The 21,433-nt window shown below is 45.6% G+C and overlaps 1 protein-coding gene across 6 annotated transcripts in view; it reads left to right on the top strand.

Moving 5' to 3' along the window:
• ZHX2 (zinc fingers and homeoboxes 2) overlaps positions 1-21,433 on the top strand; it is a 133,843-nt gene that overhangs the window by 96,336 nt on the left and 16,074 nt on the right. The gene's annotated exons all lie outside the window — the stretch shown is intronic.

The following is a 21,433-nucleotide window of genomic DNA, read 5'->3' as shown; positions in this document are numbered from 1 at the left end:
GTGATGATCAGCCAGGGCAAAGGTGGGATTAGGCTGGATTCACTGCAGGACAATCTGAACCCATCTGTCTACTTCAAGGCCACAGGCCTTCTGCCTGGAAACAGTGCCCCCAAAAGCTTCATGAAAACTGGATGCCCAGACAACATCTCCATGGTAACTGTCTGGGTCTCTGGGTGGTTAATTTTTTAAAAAATAGAACAGAGTTAGATGAAAAATGAGCTTGCTATGCAATTTCCAGGTTGTCGGTTCTTATGCTTGCCCGGGGTCTTATCACCTTTTTCTGGCCTCCTTGATGGCTTTCTCCCACGCCAGTCCACACAAAGCAATGCTACCAAGGATGATGTTCCTTGCCTCTAGATCTGATCCTGTCACATCCAGTACACCCTCTGAATTCCTCTAGGCTTATCCCTGTATTCCATTTCATCTTGTTCAAGCTTCCTGTCTCCTTCATTCCTCCTTCCCCAACCCCTCACCACACGTACTCTCACCTAATTTCTGTCTCTTACTATGTCATCCCCCAGCCCCTCACTCCACCAGTGATACCACCCACTGTATCACATGTCTGCTTTTCACAACCACTTCTCTTTATGACATGCTGCCCTCTCAGCATACACCATCTTTTCTGAGCTGCAGTACAAAGCCACTGACCTCTTACTGTTCAAATCCTTCTGTCTTTCTGCTGTGCTTATAAGACAACAAGGGCCAGATTTTCAGGGATGCTGAGTATCAGTTCCTTTCATTGACTTCAGCAGGAATCCTGTGAGCTCAGTGTCTCTGCAGGAGTTCTGGTCTACTGTCCATGGAATTCAGTGGGAATCCATTCACTGGTTTCATGGACACTGGACTAAGCCTAAGTTACTTGTATTTCAAATCTTTACTAATTTACCATTATCCCATGTTCTGTTCATTGCAGAGTAGTTCCACAGTTTGATTAATATTCCCTGTGGGCAACTACTAACTGACAGGGATTAGCGGAAAATATTTCTCCTAAGAGTAGGTTATTACAGATTTATCCACTACTTCTTGAAATTCCTTCAGGAATCTCAGATATTTCTGAGACAAGACACCAGGCAAGCCACTGGAAGTTCCAAGGATGAATGCGCAATGTGAGTGCAGAAGTGTAAAGGAAGTGGTGTTGCTCTGGTTTGCTCACACATCTGTAAAGCTACTTGTGAACAAGAAGAATCCTGGAATTCAATGAGCAATATATTTGAGTCTCTACACTAGCTAGTATAAGAACATAAAGACAGCCATATTGGGCCACACTAATGGTCCATCTAGCCCAGTATCCTGCCTTCCAACACTGGCCAATGCCAGGTGCCCCAGAGGGAATGAACAGAACAGGCATTCATGAAGTGATCCCTGTTGTCCAGACACAGCTTCCCATATCATGTTGCAAAACTGCCCATCCTCGCTGATCACCACTGATGGGCCTTTTGTCCATGAATGTACCTGGCTCTTTTTTGGAACACTGTTACAGTCAGGGCCTTCATAACATCCTCTGGCAAAGAGATGAAGAGATTGACTTTGTGTAAAAAATACTTTTCTTTGTTTGCTTTAAACTTTCTGCCTGTTAATTTAATAGGATGACCCCCTATTTCTTGTGTTATGTGAAGGAGTGAATAACATTTCCTTATTCACTTTCTCCTCACCAGTCAAGATTTTATAGACCTCTATCCTATCCCCTTAGACATATCTTTTCCAAGATGAAAAGTCACAATCTCTTTTATCTGTCCTTATAAGGAAGCTGTTCCATACCCCTAATCATTTTTGTTGCCCTTCTCTGTACCTTTCCCAATTCTAGTATATCTTTTTTTTTCCGGCTGGGTGATCAGATTTGCACACAATGGTCAAGAGGTGGATGTACCTTGGATTTATATGGTGGCACGATATTTTCTGACCTTCTATCTGTTCTTTTGCTAATTGTTTGTGATCACTTTTTGACTGCCACTGCACGCTGAGCAGGTTGTTTTTTCAGAGGATTGTCTACAGACTCCAAGTGATCTTTTTTGAATGGCAACAGCTGATTTAGGCCGTTATTTTGTCTGTATAGCTGGGACTGTGTTTCTAATGTGCTTTACTTTGCAAATATCTGCAATTTTGTTGCGGTGTTGTAGTCACACTTTGTAACTCTTTGCAGTCTTCTTTGAACTTAACTGTCTTGAGTAATTTTGTATCATCTGCACATTTTGCTACCTCACAGGTTGACACCTTTTTCAGATGATTTATCCTGAGCGGCAGATAATATCTTGAGCGGCTTTGGCCCCAGTACAGACCCTTGCAGGACACCGCTATTTATCTCTCTCCAGTCTGAAAATGGGCTGTGTATTCCTGCTCTTTATTTACTATCTCTTAACCAGTTACTGATCCATGAGAGGAATTCCCCTCTTTTCTGATGACTCCTTAGTTTGCTTGCATGGCTTTGGTGAAGGAACCTATCATAGGCTTTCTGAAAGGCTAAGGGCATTGTACCTATCCACTGAACCATCTCTTTCCACGTGGTTTGTTGACTCCTTCCATGAATTCTGACCGATTGGTGAGGTGAGATTTCCTTTTTCAAAAGCCACGTTGACTCTTCCCCAGCACATTGTGTTGTATGTTTACAAATCAGCTAGTGTAGTGGTCTCCACCTCTTTTATGCCCTTTCTGAATTTAAGGGTGACCCAAAGATCTACCCTGCCCCTTCCCTGAGGAACCGCCCGAAGTCCCACCACACTCATTCCTTCCCTGCCTCTCCTCCTCACTTTCAGTGGGCGGCAGGGGGCTGAGGTGCAGGAGGGGGAGTGCAGGGTGCTGGTTCTGAGATGGGGATCAGGGCTGGGCAGTTGCTTGAGCTCAAACAGAGGGTCCAGGGTGCAGGAGGAGTCATGGGGTGCAGGCTCTGGCAGGGGCCTCAGAGCTGGGGTTTGGGGTGCAGAAGGGGGTTCAGAGTTCAGAAGAGGGTCTGGGGTGCTGGATCTGGGAGGGGGTTAGGGCTGGGCCTTGGGATGAAGGAAAAGGTGTGGAATGCTGCATCTGAGAAGGGGGTCATGGCAGGGGGTTGGGGTGCAGGAGGGAGTGTGGGTTGCTGGCTTCAGGAAGGAAGTCATGACAGTGGGTTGAGATGCAAGAGGGGGTTCAGGGTGCTGGGCCCAGGAGAGGGCTTAGGGTCAGGGGTGCAGGAGAGGGCAGGGGGTGCTGGCTCTGGGAAGGGGTGTGGGGCAAAGGGTTGGGGTGCAGGTTGTATATAAGGTGCTGGCTCTGGGTGAGGGCTAAGGGTAGAGGATGAGGTGCAGGGCGCTGGCTCTGGGAAGGGAGTCCTGATAAGGGGTTGGGGTGCAGGAGGGAGTATGGGCAATGGGTCTGGATGGGGGATCAGGCTGGGGTGCAAGAGGGGTATGGGGTGCTGGTTCTGGGAAGGGGGTTGGGATGCAGCAGGAGGTATGCGGGGAGCTGGCTCTGGGAAGAGGGGCAGGGTTGGGGTTCAGAGGCGTATGGGGTGCTGGCTCTGGGAAGAGGGACAGGGGGGTTAGGATGCAGCAGGAGGTATGCAGGGAGCTGGCTCTGGGAAGAGGGGCAGGGTTGGGGTTCAGAGGGGAATGGGATGCTGGCTCTGAGAGAGGGATAAGGATTGGGATGCAGGAGGAGGTACGCAGGGAGCTGGCTCTGGGAAGGGGGCAGGGTTGGGGTTCAGAGGGGAATGGGATGCTGGCTCTGAGAGAGGGATGAGGATTGGGATGCAGGAGGAGGTATGGGGAGCCGGCTCTGGGAAGGGGGCAGGGTACTGGAGGGAGTGTGCAGGGCTGGCTCTGGGAAGGGGGTTAGGCTGGGACAGGAGCATGGTGTGCAGGAGAAGGTGTGGGATGCTGTCTCTGGGAATGGGCTGGGGATGCAGGTGCAGCCTCCTGCCAGGCAGTTCTTACCAGTGGTGGCTCCCAATTGGCAGTGAAGTGGGGCTGGGCCAGATTTCCTGCCTGCCCCAGTCCCACACCACACCCAGAAGTGGCCAGTGCATCTCTCTCTGTCCCCAGAGTGGGAGGCATATGGCTCCGCTTGCTGCATCTCTCTGGAGGCATTGCTCCATCAGCCCCCGTTGGCCAGAGTGCCCAATTCTCTGCCAATGGGAGCTCGCAGGCAGGAGCAGTGTGCTGAGATGCTGCACATGGGGGGCATACTGTCCACTTTTGGGAACAAGCTGGTGGCCTGGGGCTGGGGCAAACAGGCTGCCTGCCACTCATGATCGACTGGGAGTCTCCCTAAGATCCACCAGCTGACTGCGAGTGGCCGTTGTGGTGACCATTGGGCAAATGGCTATGAAGAGGCCACTGAAATAGAACAGCATAACCTGTATGAGGGCTGGTCTACACTAGAAAAGAAATTTTACCTAAAATACCCAAGTCCAGCTATGAGAATTGCATAGCTGGAGTCAACGGACCTTTAATCGAATTTCTGGCAGAGTCCCCCATGGGAGAACGATGGAAGAAACTGTCTCGTTGACTTCCCTTACTCCTCATGACAGGAGTACTGCAGTTGACAGGGGTACTCTTGGGCCGTGTCTACACTACATGTAAATGTCCGTTTTGCAGTTTACTAATGAAGCGCTGAAATACATATTCAGTGCCTCATTAGCATGCGGGCGGCCGCAGCACTTTGAAATTGACGCGGCTTGCCGCCGCGCGGCTTGTCCAGACGTGGCTCCTTTTCAAAAGGACCCTGCCTACTTTGAAGTCCCCTTATTCCCATCTGCTCATAGGAATAAGGGGACTTCGAAGTAGGCGGGGTCCTTTCAAAAAAGAGTCCCGTTGGTATGAGCCATGCGGCGGCGAGCCACATCAATTTCAAAGTGCCGCGGCTGCCCGCATGCTAATGAGGCGCTGAATATGTATTTCAGCGCTTCATTAGTAAACTTCGAAATGGCCATTTACATGGCCATTTCGAAGTTTGGGGCTAGTGTAAGCATAGCCTTGGGGTTCTATTTAACACATTCCTATTAGGCATGCTAAATCAAACCTGGGCACATCAACCCCATCAATCTTTCTCTTGGTGTAGATGTAACCATACACCTAGATGTGGTTCATGGACCCATGTAGCAGCACCTAGACCACTTGCACAGAGAGGAAGAATGCACTTTTTGTAGTCTAAAGCTGTAGCTGAGGAATTGCTGACTTTCAGCTCAAACTGTAGCAGCTCATGCATTAAGGTCCAAGGTTTGAATGTGCTTGTGGGCAGTTGCATAGGTGTACCCTAAGACCCATCCTCCCATGGCGAGAATTCAGATTAGAATTAGCAGCAACAAATGCTACTAATGACTGTTGCTTTCTTGCCTGCTGGACCATTGCAAACAGGAAGAAAGCAGTGTAAGCTTGAGGAAGCGCTTTGTTGTTTTTTTCACCAGGCTATGCACAATCAGTTCTGGGTGGCAAGGGGAAGAATTGCCTCATGCACCCAAATTTTAGCCCATGTCAAATTGTTACAAATGAAGTCAACTTCACTGAGTATCATTTCGTAAAGGGCATTTTGTGGAAAACTGAACCATATCCACAATGTAGAGATGGAAGGGAAGGCGGAATTCTGTGTAATTATAATGATGGCTTTTGCTTGTGAAGTCACTGCCTTGGGAAGCTAGGCAGTATGATGTTGATCGAGTTCATTGAAAGCAGCATCCCCTTCCGTTTTTTTACTATTCTAAATAAATAAGTTGTTTGTGAGAGGTGCTGGGAGACTGTGTACCCTACTGTTATTAAACACTGAGGCTGGGTCTACACAGCGCTCCACCCAGCAGCGCTGCTGGCAGAGCTGTGCAAAATGAGCTTCTCGGGATTGAAAATGCTGTACCTTTTGCATACTCCTGCAGCTTATTACCATAGTCCTGTGAGAGTTCGGCGTCGCAGAAGGGGATGCCAGCACTGCAGGAGGCTGTGTGGATGTGCCTCCGATGGCTAAACCCCCTCTGTCACCAGTCCCTTCTGCCTCAAACGGTGGCAGAGGCATGTCCACACAGCCTTGGCAGTGCCGGCGCCCCCTTCTGCTGATGCTGAATTCTTGCTGGGCTATGGTAGTGAGTTTCAGGAATATGAAAATGACACGCCATTTGCAATCCCAAGAAGCTCATTTTGCATAGCTCTGCCAGCAGCAGTGGTGGGCAGAGCATCATGTAGACATAGCCTGGGTGTTGTAAGTCTACTCACACTAAAGATACTGAGGTGTCCTGATACCATAGTGTTAGGGTGATAGTGATATAAATAACACAAATTGATAGGTACCTAAGCTAGAAATCTGTATATGTAGAGGGGACACAGAACAGTATCTTTTCAGATTGTTTCAGAACAAACCAGCAGTTGTGTAGCACTTTAAAGACTAACAAAATAATGTGTTAGATGATGAGCTTTCGTGGGAAAGACCCACTTCTTTGGATCTACAGCCCTACCACAATCTGAAGAAGTGGGTCTGCCTCACGAAAGCTCATCACCTAATTACTTTGTTAGTCTTTGAAGTGCTGCATGACTGCTGGTTTGTTTTGATTGGTTACAGACTAGCACGGCTACCTCTCTGTTACTGTCCAAATTGTTGCAAAGGATTTTTGCTTACGTTATTGGAAGTCACCAGGCAGCACTTCTAGAAAAATGTCCTCTGGCTGCGGTGCTGCATTTTGATGGACATATACAGGATACTTTTGAAAACAATTTTTCCTTTAAACAAGTTAAAATAAAATACATTTTAATTAAAAATATGGTAAGGGGCTGCACCCCCTCCTCACTACGCTCACCAACACCCCTCTCTTCTTGGGGGTCAGGGAGCCATGTGGCCAACCTCAGCGTTTCCAGGGGCTTGGGGACCTGTGCAGATAGCTCTGGCCTTTCCTGGGGCCTCCCTGCTCCTCTGTTCTCTCCTCTCTCCCCACCTCCACCCCTCAGCCTCTCTCCCCACCTTCCCCGCACACACACCCTGGCCTGTCTTCTGCCCAGGAAGACTAGAGGGAGGTTGCTGCGGGCAGCTCCAGTGGGGTGGTAAGGGAGGCCGGTCAGAGCTGGGCCGCCTCCATGTGTGGGTAAGGAGAGGAGATGGGAGCTGAGCTCCAGCTGCTGCTACTGACTCCCTGTGCTCCTGGGTCGGGCAGCAGGAAGTGACTTCTATCAGTAGTGGCAGCCGGAGCTTGGATCTGAGTGATGCCTTCCCTGCCCACCATGGCCTGGTGCCAGCAGCTGCTCCCAGCTTCTCTCTTCCCAGGCAAGTCCCAGGGCCAGTGGTGGGGAGGCCAGGAGAGGGCCCAGGGCTGGGTGGGGGGGAAGGTGGGGAGATGGGCCAGAGTGAGGGGTTAGAAGTGGATAGAAGAGCCAAGTGCCGGGTGGGGAAGACGGATAGAGGTGGGTAGAAGGGCTGGGCAGGTTGAGGTGAGGCCCTGGGAAGGGAAGCTAAGGTTCGATTGGATTCCAGTTATACCAGGCTGTTTTTATGCAGAAGCCTCTCATTAAAACTAAGTCATCTAATCACCATGGGATTGAAAGAATTGAGATACAAGAAAATCTGACCACTCCCCATTGTATTGTTTTAGGTGTACTCAGAGGTGGAAAAAGTACCCCCAAAAGTTACTTGAGTAAAAGTACAGCTGTTGGGGAATGGGGGGTACTTAAGTACAAGCCACCAGCATCTCTCTCGAAAACATGCGCACAAATACACGCATCACATCTTTAGTGTACTCAAGTACACAGAAGTGAAAGCAGCTGCACTTCTACTCAGATAACTTTTTGGGTACTTTTTTCACCTCTGGCTATATGAAAAAAGTAAACCTTTACCACCACTTCCTGTACAAAGCGATCAGTCACAATGGGGCAGTATGGATTTAGACAACTGATCTCCATCACAAGCTTCTCTACCTTGCAAAGATACTTTTACACAGGATCTTTGTCATATTTGGGGATAGGTTTCTTTTAAAAACTAGGGGAGGCAAGTTAACTCGACATAAATTTGTGCTACACAAATTGTTGACGTTATTTTGATTGCGACTACAGTGTAGCCCTAGCTTTAGTGTATACCTTGCAGAATGGAGCAATAAAAACAAAAGACTTAAAAATTAACAATGTACATTTGTAACCAGCGTATTCAAAGCGGTGCTCTTTCACTTCTGCTGACTGGGTCGCAGAGGCTGTGTCTACATGGCCAAGGTATTTTGAAATAACTTTGGCAGCGTCTAAACAATGCACGTGCTATTTTGAAATAAATTTGAAATAGCAGGTGCATTATTTCAATTCCAGAACACCTCATGCCATGAGGAATAATACCTCTTTAGAAAGTCCTATTTCAAAATAGGGGCTATTAAGACATTGAATAGCGCGATTTCAAAATAAGCCATAATGGGAACCCAATGGCATTATTTTGAACTAGTGCTATGGACCCAGAAATGTTCTTTCAGAATAGCTGGGTGCTATTTTGAAATGCATTTTGTGTGTGGTTATGTTATTTCGAAATAAGGTGTTTCAAAATAACCGTTTTGGAATATCGGAATAGCACTGCTGTGTAGATGTAGCCAGAAAGGTTGATAAGCCTGTGGACTCGGAAGTGGCTTCAGCTACATCTGCACTTATCTTGAAGGTTGATGGCTGCTACACAATTTTTGGTACACCAATTGCATGCCAAAAATTGACTTTGCAGCCGTCTACGTCTGTGCCTCTCTTCATGATAGAAGGTTGATGGGAGCACTCCTCCTGTCGACCTTCTCTAATCCTTGCAGCTCACAAGGAGTTCCGGGGTCAACGTTGACCCTTGAATTCACTGTTTCGCACATGTGAAACAGCACCCCAGAAGATCAACCCAGAGTGATCTATCTTCTGATGAGGGTAGATGTAGCCTAAGAGAGATGGTTCTTTAAGTTCAGGTATAGTGTTCAGGCTTTCAGATCCAGAGATTCTGGGTTTGATTCCTTGTGTCACCCATTATTCAGCCTTTACATACTGGACGTGCATTCAGTGTTGCCAACAGTAGAGATTTTATTGTTCGTTTTATGGTAGTTGAAGATCTTAAAGCCTCAGCACCAGAAGGCAAAAAGAAATTTTATATAATATTGTTTTAAAATCATGAAACTGACTTAAAATAATGATTTTAAAAGTGTGTGTGTGTGCGCGCGCGTGCACGTAATGATTTTAAGTCAATTTCACTGTTTTTTGGATTGGCTCATGATTTACAGAAGCTTAGGAGCTTTGTAATGTTACCATTGCATAGAAGTTTGTTTCTGAAGGAAAATCTAGCAGAGGTGGGGAAAAATGTATATTATATATATATATAGGGACTTCAAATGCATAAGAAGTTTCTCCTGCAACCCATCAAGATGCACTATCAAAATATTTGAATGGGGTGCATGATTTAAAGGATTTATTACGTAGTTGGGTCGCTACCTGTGTTCCCTTCATTTTTTCCCGTGCATGCACACAGTGAATTTTGCTATGTGCACCGATACAAAGGTGATGTGACACATTACCTCCATATTGGTGCACATAACGAAATTCACGTGGCTAGGGTGGGACGGAGGGGTTTAGCATGTAGAAGGGTGGCTTGGGGCTGGGCAGAGGTTTGAGGTGTGGGGGAGTGAGGACTTCATCTCAGCGTATGGACTCTGGGGTGAAGCTGGGGATAAGAGGTTCAGGATGTGGGAGGGGGCTCAGAGCTGGGGCAGGGGGTTGGGAATAGTGGGGTGAGGGCTCCAGCGTGGGATGCAGGCTCTGGGGTGGGATGGAAATAAGAGGTTTAGGGTGTGGGAGGGAGCTCAGGGCTGGTGCAGAGGGTTGAGTATAGTCTTTGGGGTGGGTCTGGCCTAAGGGGATTAGAGTGCAGGCTGTGCTGGTGCTGCAGTGGGAGAGACGGCTGCCCCCAGCTCGCCCTCTGTGCAGGGCTGGAGCTGCACGAGAGACATCTCTCCATGCTGTGGCAGCTCTGTTGCTGGGGGAAAAGGCATCTCCCTGCTGCAGCCCTTGATAAGCTGCTGTGCGGCCATGCAGCAGAGAGGGAATTTAGATCACTCTTGCAACTTTTTCTCACAGGGGCTTCTGTACCTTCTGAGTGCTGAGAGAGGAACCCTGGTTCCCTTTGTCACAGGTCAGGACAGTGCCATCTGAGAATGGGAGAGCTTAAAATCATCCTCCCACATGGCGGCTTCAATCTTACTCCCCATTCCATTTCCCTTATTTTTGTCTTTTTACTCCATGGTACCTTTGATGCCAGCTGTCACTTGCAGTCATTTAAACTGGCAAGGGTTATGAAGGATGAACTACAGTTCAGCTCTGAGTCCTTTTTTAGCAGCTCAGACAGGTCAAGAGTTCCCATTTTTAAAACACCAGTTTCAGACAGGTATTAAACAAGATTTAAAATCCCACTACTAAAATGAGGCTAAAAATGCTACTCCTGAGGCTTCAAGGACCTTAGCACCGCAAAGAGTGCAGGGCACACTCCCGGGTGAAACACAGCAGAAGTACTTACACAACAACTGTGCACGCCATTTTTTTAAATAAGAGTCCTAAGTCCATATTTAGGCACCACATGGCAACTAAGTTTGAAATAAGCAGCTCTTCTGAAGTTTCTGCTCCCCCTGGTACAACAAGGGGTACCGGAACCAGAATACTGCACTCCAAATAGCACTGCTATTTTGAGCATGGTGTTTAGCCATGGAGTTGCTGTTGTGGGATACGTTTGTAGCATATAAAAAGTCTTGTGGCACCATATAGACTAACAGATATTTTGGAGCATAAGCTTTTGTGGGCAAAGACCCACTTCATAGCCTATGCTCCCAAATATCTGTTAGTCTATTAGGTGCCACAAGACTTTTTGTTCTCGAAGCTACAGACTAACACGGCTACCTCTCTGATATTTGTAGCATATATACATATAGCAGCTATACAGGGTGACCATGTCTTGGGTGGGAGGGGCAGCTCATCCTGGCTCCACCAAGCCCTGGGGAGCTGGGAAGGAGGTGGCAGCTGCCAGCGCTCCCCAGGAGCCCCAGGGAACCTGCAGCCCCCAACCTTCCCCAAGCCCTGGTGAAGTGGCAGCCGCTGGCCCTCCACCAGAGCCCTGGGGAAATGGCAGGGATGCAGCAGCCGCCCACACTCCCACCACTTCCCCGAGGCTAGGGAAGTGACTAGGGAAGATCAGCAGGGGGATGACCCAAATACAGGACAATGAGTCCCTTTTAAAAAATAAGTAGGGACACCTTTTGGCATTCCAAATACGGGACCGTCCCGCCTAATATGGGACAGATGGTTACCTTATAGCTATAGTATAGCCATAGCCTAAGAGTTTCCTAATGGTGAATGATCTACTCATACAAAAATCTATTTGTCTAGAAAGCTGAGAAGGGGCGTATGCCATTCAAATACATCCTTTTGATTGCATGAAGTTGTTTTTCCCCTTGTCTTCTGGTTTGTTTTTTTTTTTTTTTTTCCAAATTAAACAGTTCAGGATTGTGAAAGGTGACAGATTTGCGGATGCTGGAAACTGAAGCCCAAAGCTCACATAGTAGTACAGCAGGGAAAGCTTACCCACAACAAACCACCAGCATGCCTCAACCCTCATTGCTTGAATCATTTGTAGGAATGAGTCTCTGCATACATTTAATCCCTGGCATTTCTGCTGAGACTTAAATCAGATATTGAATGTCCTCAACTATGCACGTTTCCAAGAGATGAGGGAAGGTTTAGCACAAAGATATGTTTTCAGCTCTGTGAAATCCCCTGGGCACTGCCTGGCTTCCTGTATCATTCGTGACATGTGCCATATGTTATGTTTGTCATGCCAGAGAACAGTGCTTTATGGGATATTTTTTAACAAACAAAATACAGTAAATCCTTGAATTATGCAGGGGTTGTGTTTCTGCAACCCCCACATAACTCAAATTTTCGTGCAGGTCAAGGGGAGATGGGAACTAGGCTGCCACCTGGTTCCCAGCTCCCCTGGGCTTGCAGGAACTGGGAAACTGACCGGCCTAGCAGAGCTGGTCAGTTTTCTGGCTCCCAGAGTGACAGAGATCCAGGAACCAGGGGCAGCCTGGCTCCCGTCTCTCCTCCGCTTGCAGAGAGGGGAAACTGAGCAGGGCAGCCACCTTGGTCTGCTTCAAGGCTCCAGCCAGTAGAGGGGAGCCAGGAACCAGGGGCAGCCTGGCTCTCAGCTCCCCTCCACTCCTTGGAGCCAGGAAACTATCCAGGGCTGCTGCCCTGCTCGGTTTCCTGGCTCTGCAAGCGGAGGGGAGCTGGGAACCAGGCTGCCACCTGGTTCCCAGCTCCCCACCACTCCAGGGACCAGGAAGCCACTCCTGTCAGGGGTGGCAGTTGGCATTAACCTGAGACATGCGCAACTTGATTGCACATATCTCAAGAGTTTATTGTATCTCTTTAAAAGGCAGTTAAACCTTGTTTCTGTGCTGCATGCACCCTATGATGGATACATCTGAGCTTAATGTTGAAATGCAACTTTAAAAGCATTCATGGCCAGTGTTCTCTGCAAGCTGAGCACTTGGGTGACCACCCAGGAGAGATCCAGGGGCTGCCCAGATGATTAGCAGAGCGCCCACCGTGGGCAGCATGTATTTATGTTGGTGCTGCACAGCCACAGATGCCTGCCTGAAAATTGATGTTGTTGCATGGAAGAAGTGATTTTTTTGTCTGATTATGGAAAAATGGTAAAGCTCTCTGTGTAGATGCAAATATGTGGCGAGGACTAGTGGCAGAAACACAAAAGGCTCACGCTTTTTCTGGTTGATTAAAAACTGTAAACACATTAAGAGAAGAAATCAAATGATGAAGGGCCTGGCTAGATCTTAGACTGTGCGGTTTTCCTTATGGTCTGGAGACACTTAATTGGGCAGAATTCTTATCTTATGTTTGACGTGGATAAAAGTAGTTCAGTGAGAGTGTATCCCAGGTAGATGGGGAAAAGTTATCATGGAAGAGATCACAGGAAGGAGAAATGAAACCCAGGAAGTGCTAGTTAGAATAATAGAACATTAGAGCAGGACGGGGCCTCAGGAGGTCATCGAGTCAGTCCCCTGCCCTCTCGGCAGGATCAAGTACCATCTACACTGTCCCTGATAGATGTCTGTCTAACCTGTACTTAAATATCTCCAGTGATGGAGATTCCACAACCTCCCTAGGCAATTTATTCCAGTGTTTAATCACCCTGACAGTAAGCAAGTTTTTCCTAATGTCCAACCTAAACCTCCCTTGCTGCAGTGTAAGTCCATTGCTTCTTGTCTTATCCTCAGGGGCCAAGGAGAACAATTTTCTCCCTCCTCCATGTAACACTCTTTTAGATACTTGTAGACTGCTATCACATCCTTCTCAGTCTTCTCTTTGCTAAACTAAAAAAGGCCAATTGTTTTAGTCTTCCCACATAGCTCATGTTCAATAGACGTTTAATCATTCTTGTTGCTCGTCTCTGACCTTCTCCAGTTTCTCCACATCTTTCTAGAAGTATAGCGCCCAAAAGTGGATACAATATTCCCGTTGAAGTGATGCTTGATCTTAACAGATGGAGTTGATTTCTAAAAGTTGCTAGAATGGAGAGTGGTTCTTAACTCCCACAGACAATTTGCTGTTCTGTAAATGCATCAGCTGTGCTACAAAAAGAGAAGAAACTAAATACTTGAACACATAATCTTCTCCATGTAAAATCAAATGTGAATACAGATGGGCTTTCCCAGTGTAGTGGAGGATCCTGTCTAGGGATACATTTTCTATTCTCAGAGGGGTAGCCGTGTTAGTCTGGATCTGTAGAGCAACGAAGGGTCCTGTGGCACCTTATAGACTAACAGAAAAGTTTAGAGCATGAGTCCAGCATCTGAAGAAGTGAGTTAACTCATGATAGCTCATGCTCTAAACTTTTCTGTTAGTCTATAAGGTGCCACAGGACCCTTCGTTGCTCTACATTTTCTATTCTATATCTGTAAATCATGTGCCTCCCATCTTATTGCCACAGTTAGAGCCAAGTTGGAGAAAGTTGAATCCAGTGATGGGAATTCAACCAACTGAATAGGCAGGGGGATTAGAGTAGCTAGAGTGATTGTTTTGTAAATTTATAATTTTGCTATTAAGAAAACTGAGAGTCAACTTCTTTAAAATCCTTTTTGGAAATCCAAATTTTGATTTTTTTTTACATACAGCAAAACAAAAACAAAAACCATATTACGACCAACTAACTCTTACATAATGCATAATTAACCCATAGAATTTGCTGGCATTAGAAATAACTGAGGACCAGGATTTGAAAAGAGTTTAGACATGTCTATGGATATTGAGAACACACTTTACTGTAAGAAATAGAATATTTTAAAATATAGTTTGGAAAGGGCATACACCTTCACGCTTGCAGAAACTGTTCCAGGGGATAGAGCACCGAACGAGAATAATGGAAGCTTAGAGTCCATGGAAACAAATTCCATGCCCAGCTCTGCTACTGATCTGCTGTGTGACCTTGGAAAAGTCACTTCACCTCCCTGTCTCTGTTCCCATTCTCACCCATGGTATATTTAGCCTGTAAACTCTTTCAGACCGAGACTTTTACTGTGTTTGTGCAGTGTTTGCCAGATGGAGGCCTTCATCGTGGGCAGGACCACCATGCACTACTGTACTGCAAACATTTATGCTTCAGGCCATAAACTAACTACCAAGTGAAAATCGTTATGAAAATATTTTGGACAGATTATTCCATGATTCACATGGCTTGAAAAAAAAATAACTCAAGGTCGTTTGTAAGAGAAAGGTTCCTAAGACTGTACTGAGGCACTTAAATATAATCAGCTTCACAAGGCGTTAAGAACCTGAACCTCTGGTTGATTTCACTGGAGCTTGTGAGCGTTCTTTATACTAATATTTAGGAGCCTAAACATGGTATCTTTACGTCATTAATTGTCAACATTTTGGCAGATGATCCTAGTCGGGAATGTTTTTAGAAAAGTTATGGCATGCAATATTTTACTTTGTTATCTGGGAATGGACTGTCCACATGTATCTATACAGGAGCTAATGGAGCCCTAGTTCTGTCTGAGGCCTTGGACTCTACACTGCAATGCAAATGACAAAGTTTATTCTTCACTGTGAAAGTCTTAAAATAGTTGTTGTCTGTTATGTGAAAGGATAGAGTGAGAACAAGTAGCTGTATTAATTATATAACATTGATATATGCCTTGGCTTGTTAAGGCATCTCCCACCATACACGATTTTAGACATAAGTTCAGATGGCTGTCTGACTGGTCGTATAAAAGCCAGATTTCTTTAAAGATGACAGAGGAGATTTTCAGTGGTACAGAGAGGAATTAGAACACAGGTCCTATTGGCTTTAATAATAAGAAATACTTACCACTCTTCATCAGTAGATCTCAAAGTGCATATAATCTATAATGCATTTATTCTCCCAACATCTCTACAAGGTAGAGCAGTGCTGTTATCCCCTTTTTACAGATGCAAAGCTCAAGTTCAGAGAGTCTAAGCACCTCATGCAAGATCACTCAGGAAGTCCATGGAAGAACAGCGAAATGATCCCAAGTCTTGGAAGTCCTAGGCTAGTGCTGTAACCACTGGGTCCTCCTTCCTCTGCAGTCAATGTCCCTAGACCCTTTGAAAATTTCCTCTCTTCCCACTGCCCCCATCCCTCCTCAAAAAAAACTACCATGGAGTCATGTTCAGTACTTAACTGACTGCTAGGGTGATGAAGACCATGATCCAGGCTTTTAAAAAGTAGCTAAGGTAACTAGTGATTTGGGGTTCCTCCTTTTTCAGGAGGAAGTGCTGAGTGCCAGCTATAGGAAAGTCAGGCCCTTGATAATGTCCCAAGTCAGGCACCAAAAAACAAAGCACCCAGAATAAATAGTCACTTCTGAAAATCTTGACCATTTGATTTTACAAGCAAGAAAAAACACAAGCCAATTTTTCCTTTAGTCACAGAATTCTAGATGTCAGCAGATAGCCGTAGTCCTAAACATCTGAATGTGCTGTTGTTTATGGCAATATAATTTGTTTAAAACAAGTTTCGTTGCATCACTGTTAACCTACATGAAGCTAAAATGATAGAGTAATTCAAATTAGGCAGTTTATCTTTAACATTAACCTAATACATTAACATTTCCAATAAGTATTGTAAATCTTATTCAGAACCATTTCCACATATCTCACCTTCTAATTCCATGTTATTTGACCTAAAGAGAATGTAAAAAGTCTCAAGTTTCTAGCCACCTGTGACACAAATAGAAGGTTAGAAGATCTAGCCTATATTCCGCAGCACATTGACCAAATCTAGATTGTATTCCAACTTCCAAGTATGGGATCTTCCCAACGATTTCCCCTTCTGATTTTTCTTCTGTACAGTATGTAAGTCATAAGCAGTGGCTATATATGAGCTTTCCTATGGGTCTCATTTAACCTGGTCCACTTGTGCTTATTCCCCTGTGCATGTTTAAAATGTGCTAAGCATGTATTGTAGCAGAATGTAATGGCATTTTCACTGTCCTAGTTAATATGCTTTTTTATATTACTGTAACAGCTGCACACTAAAAACAGTTATACGGGGATGAAACACTATCCCATGTGTGTTCATTTTCATACCCTGAAATGTGACTCTCATCTCACATCCTTGGATTTACAAGGGAATAATATTATCTCAGCAGACCTGCTGATGGGCCCAGCATTTCAAAGGGGCCCAGAGCTCCAGCCACCACAGCTGCGAAAGCTCTGGGCCCCTTTGAAACACCATGTAGCGCTGTGAACCACTTCACAGGGGGCTCAGAGGGAGCATGGAGAGGGCAGGATTGACTGCCCCAAGCTGTACCCTTCCCATTCTTGATATGCCCCTTCCAGGGGCGGAGATCCACTCCCTCGTCCCACCTTGCCCTTGCATTTAGCTGTTCTGAATGGGGACAGGATAATAACTGTAATATATTGCATACCTTTACCCTCTCCCCCTCCTATGGCCTTTCGTGTGATGAAAAAGCAGGTGGAGGAGAGTTGTATGGTGATTGACCAGGTAATGTTAATTAAAATTTGCACTGGCCCAAACTTGTCAAGTCTTTCTTGCATAGCCATGCCTCTTGGAGTCAAGTGTTTCAAATTCAAGCACACACACCCACGCTTTGAATAGAAAAAGTGCATGCGCATGTCTAAAGGCTTAAGGAGAGAGGAAGCCATCAATGAAGGAAGCCAGAAATTTAACTAGCCAGTTCAATTTTACAGTAAATGCAGTACTGCAGAGTGTTTAGCTGTAGAGCACTGCGGGGGGTGTCTATACAGCAAAGTTAGTTTGAAATAACTTTGCTAGCACAATGCAACCTTTGTTTTGAAATAATTTTGAAATAGCGGTTGGCTCATTTTGAAATAGGTAAACCTCATTCCATGTGGAATAATGCCTAGTACAAAATAGTTATTTTGAAATAGATGCCGTGTAGACATGTAACAGAACCTGTTTTGAAATAAGTTGCAGTGCGTCCAATGAGTCTGTTTCAAAATAGGCACTGTTGCATGTAGGTGCTCTATTTTGAAACAGCTGCGGGCTATTTTTGAAATACATTTTGGCCGTGGCTACACTATCCCTCCCCCCCCGCCCTTTGGAAGGGGCATGTAAATTACAGCCGTTCAAAATGCAATTGAGATGCTGATATGAATATTCAGTGCATCATTTGCATTATGGAGACCATCTGGCCTGTCAGAAGTGCTGATCTCAAACTAAAAATAGCCATTTTGTGGATGACACTAAGCTAGGGGGAGAGGTAGATAAGCTAGAGGGGAGATATAGGGTCCAGAGTGACTTAGACAAGTTGGAAGACTGGGCTGCAAGAAATCTGATGAGGTTCAATAAGGACAAGTGCAGGGTCCTGCACTTGGGCCAGAAGAATCCCAAACATTGTTACAGGCTGGGGTCTGACTGGCTCGGTAGTAGTTCTGCAGAAAACGACCTGGGAGTTGGAGTGGATGAGAAGCAGGACGTGAGTCAACAGTGTGCCATTGTAGCCAAGAAGGCTAATGGTATATTAGGTTGCATCAAGAGGAGCGCTGCCAGTAGATCCAGAGAAGTGATTATTCCTCTTTATTCGGCTTTGGTGAGGCCGCATCTGGAGTGCTATGTCCAGTTCTGGGCCCCCAATTATAGGAAGGATGTGGATATGCTGGAGAGGGTCCAGCAGAGGGCAACCAAAATAACTAGGGGGCTGGAGCATATGACCTATGAAGAAAGGTTGAGTGAATTGGGACTGTTTAGTCTGCAGAAGAGAAGACTGAGGGGGGACTTGATAACAGCCTTCAACTTACTGAAGGGAGTTTGCAAAGAGGCTGGAGAGAGGCTGTTCACAGTGGTCACAGATGGCAGAACACGGAACAATGGTCTCAAGCTGTGGTTGGGAAGGTCCAGGTTGAACATTAGGAAAAACTTCTTCACTAGGAGGGTGGTGAAGCATTGGAATGGTCTACCCAGGGAAGTAGTGGAGTCTCCATCTCTGGAGGTGTTTAAGTCTCTCTTCAACAAAGCCCTAGCTGGGCTGTTCTGATTGGTTTGGTCCTGCCTAGGGCAGGGGTCTGGACTTGATGGCTCTTTTAGGTCTCTTCCAGCTCTATTGTTCTATGATTCTATGTAGCTGGGGCTCCTTCAAAAGGTGCCCAGAATTTGGAAGAAAGGTGCTTTCAAAATCGGGGCACCCTTTTGAAGGAACCCCAGCTACATGGCTATTTTTAATTCAAAATCAACATTTGCAGCGGGCTGGGTGGCCTCCGTTATGCAAACAGAGCGTTGAATATTCATTTCAATGCCTCATTTGCATTTTCAAATAGCTGTAATTTACATGGCCCTTCCAAAAGGGAGAGGTAGTGTACCCACGGCCATAGTATGTAACAGCATTATTTCAAAATAAGCTATTCTGGAAAATCTCTTCCAGAATAGCTTATTTTGAAATAACACTGTTGTGCAGACATAGCCCAATAGTGGTAAGAAATTCTGCTGATAAGAGGAAATGTAACTACTTTTCTTCTTCATAAACTTCCCATACAGGTTGTGAGTTAGAGAAACAATATCTGAATGGCATCTAAGAATGGAAGGAATGTAGACTTTAACTGTTTTTCAACCCGATTGATTTGTTGTACTGTAAACTGTGATAATATCCTGAAACCTGAAGGCTTAAAGACATGGCTGCTCTGTGTCAGAGATGTCCCTTCTAGCAAGCTGCAGCCTTTATTCCCCAGCTACTCTGTGTGCCTTATCTGTTACTCACTCTGAGGAGCAGGTTACAAAGACAATAATTGGAGAACAACGTGAAGCAGTTCAGAACTCAGGCTATGTCTACCCTAGATAAAGAAATCGACCGCTGATGAGCAATTTTAGCTATGCCAGTTGCATAGCTATAACCGCTTTATCCTTACTCGACTTCTATGTCTGTCTACACGGCAAAAGGTCGATCTTCCTTTGACCTTCCTTATTCCTCACCTCTTTCAAGGAGTACAGGGATCAACATTGATGCCTGGGTGTATCATTTCGTGCATGCATGAAATGAAACCGCAGAAGACTAACCTGCTCAGTATAGCTCTAGCCTCAATAAAATTAGGCATATGAGCTGCAGCTCGTTTCTTGTGGCGTTTTTATTGTTACAATTTTGAGTTGTAGGGAGCAATTCATACCTTGAGTTGTGGCTATTGACTTTTGTTGTATTCAGGACATTTATTGTCAGGGACATATTTTTTATGGAGATTAAGCTACTGATCAGTTAAACCAGAGGATTAGCAAAACCCCCTCTGTGTTGAAAGTGACTGCAACACTTCCGCTCTCTTTTAAATCTTGAAAGTAAAACCCCAGTTTTTTGCATGTTTCAATTTATGTTTTCTTTTGAATTTTGTTGTTCTTTTCCCTGCCACACATTTCTGGATGAAGACAGATGCTGAGGTCCATCTGTGGTGATATATAGCAGGGCGGACAACTGAGTGAGACAGAACAGTAAGATTCTGTTGGCTTGACAAGTCATGTAAATGATGTCAGAATGGGTTGGGGGAGGAGTCTGGGGTTTTTTTCTTCAGGAAAGAGATATGCTTCTCGGCTGGGTGTACACTTGCATTCCTCTTTCAAAAGAGGAATGCATATGAGGGAAATCGAAAATGGAAATGAGACAGTGATTTACATGTCTTGCGCTTCATTTGCATAATCTCTTTTCAGAAGAGCATCTTTCAAAAAAAATTAGGAAGAAGGGTTCTTTCGAAGATGAGGTTTATTTTCAAAAGAGCGCTGTCTACACTGCTCTTTTGATTTCAAAAGGAGCTCTTTGGAAAGAATATGCAAATGAGGCACCCGATATGTAAATCTGCATCTCATTTACATTTTTGATTTCCCTCATTTGCATGCCTCTTTTGAAAGCGCAGTGCTAGCATAGTCACAGCAAGCATGTATCAAGTCTGCAGTAGGTATGCTGCACCCAGGACAGAGTTTCAGGGAGTTTGGTGTTTCATCCCTTATCCATTGTTCATATCTGGCCAGTGTTTACATGGTAGCGGGATGCTGTATGGTGTGGGCCTAGCTCTGCTGACTCTCTCTTTTCTCTGCGTTCACACAGATTTTCCTTGTTTCATTTTAAGGAGAGGTTTATGATTTCCGATGATGCAAGGAAGTACCTTTCTCATGCCTCATATTGGCTGTGGCTACACTTAGCCATAATTTTGAAATGGCCATGCTAATGGCCAAATGGGAGGATTCTAATGAGGCGCTAATGTGAATATTCAGCACCTCATTAGCATGCTGCTGGCCGCGGCACTCCAAAAGTGCTGCTTTCGATCGCATGAGGCTCGGCTACACGGAGGTCCTTTTCGAAAGGACCCCACAGACTTTGAAATCCCCTTATTCCTGTCAGCTGATAGGAATAAGGGGATTTCGAAATGTATGGGGTCCTTTCAAAAAAGACCCCCATGCAGCCAAGCCGCACACGATCGAAAGTGGCCTTTTCGAAGCGCCGCAGCTGGCAGTATGCTAATAAGGTGCTGAATATTCATTTCAGCACCTCATTGGTATCCTCCGATTTGGCTATTAGCGTGGCCATTTAAATTTTGGCCAATTGTGGCCACCGCCATTCCATATGTTGGAATCAAAGGTGCCCCACATCTTCTCTATCATATTGGTTGCACTTGCTCTTCTCTGGATTTTAGACTGTGCTTTGTGCAAATGGACGGTGTCCAAGCTGCTAGGGAAAATTTCCACTCGGACCCTTCCTCTGAGGAGCCAGCCTGGAGGAGCACTGTTCCTCAAGCAGATAATTGTGGGGAGGGAACCCCAAACAGTGATTTGGAGATGGATTTGGCCAGTGATTAGGGCCACAGTAATTGAAAGAGGTATGGATGTGTGGGTTTGAAGAAAGACTAATGCCTGCTTCTCAAGAACCTCTGTGTTCAACAGGTAAAGCATTTTGATTTTTGGTCTGATCAGTCCTAGGCTAGAACAACCCCTGAAGCCAGGTCTGTGCTAG

Source organism: Carettochelys insculpta, chromosome 2 (genome assembly GCF_033958435.1).
Source record: "Carettochelys insculpta isolate YL-2023 chromosome 2, ASM3395843v1, whole genome shotgun sequence".
NCBI classification, from domain to species: Eukaryota; Metazoa; Chordata; order Testudines; family Carettochelyidae; genus Carettochelys; species Carettochelys insculpta.
The sequence above is the reverse complement of the archived record's forward strand: the minus strand, read 5'-3'. Positions and strand labels throughout refer to the sequence as shown.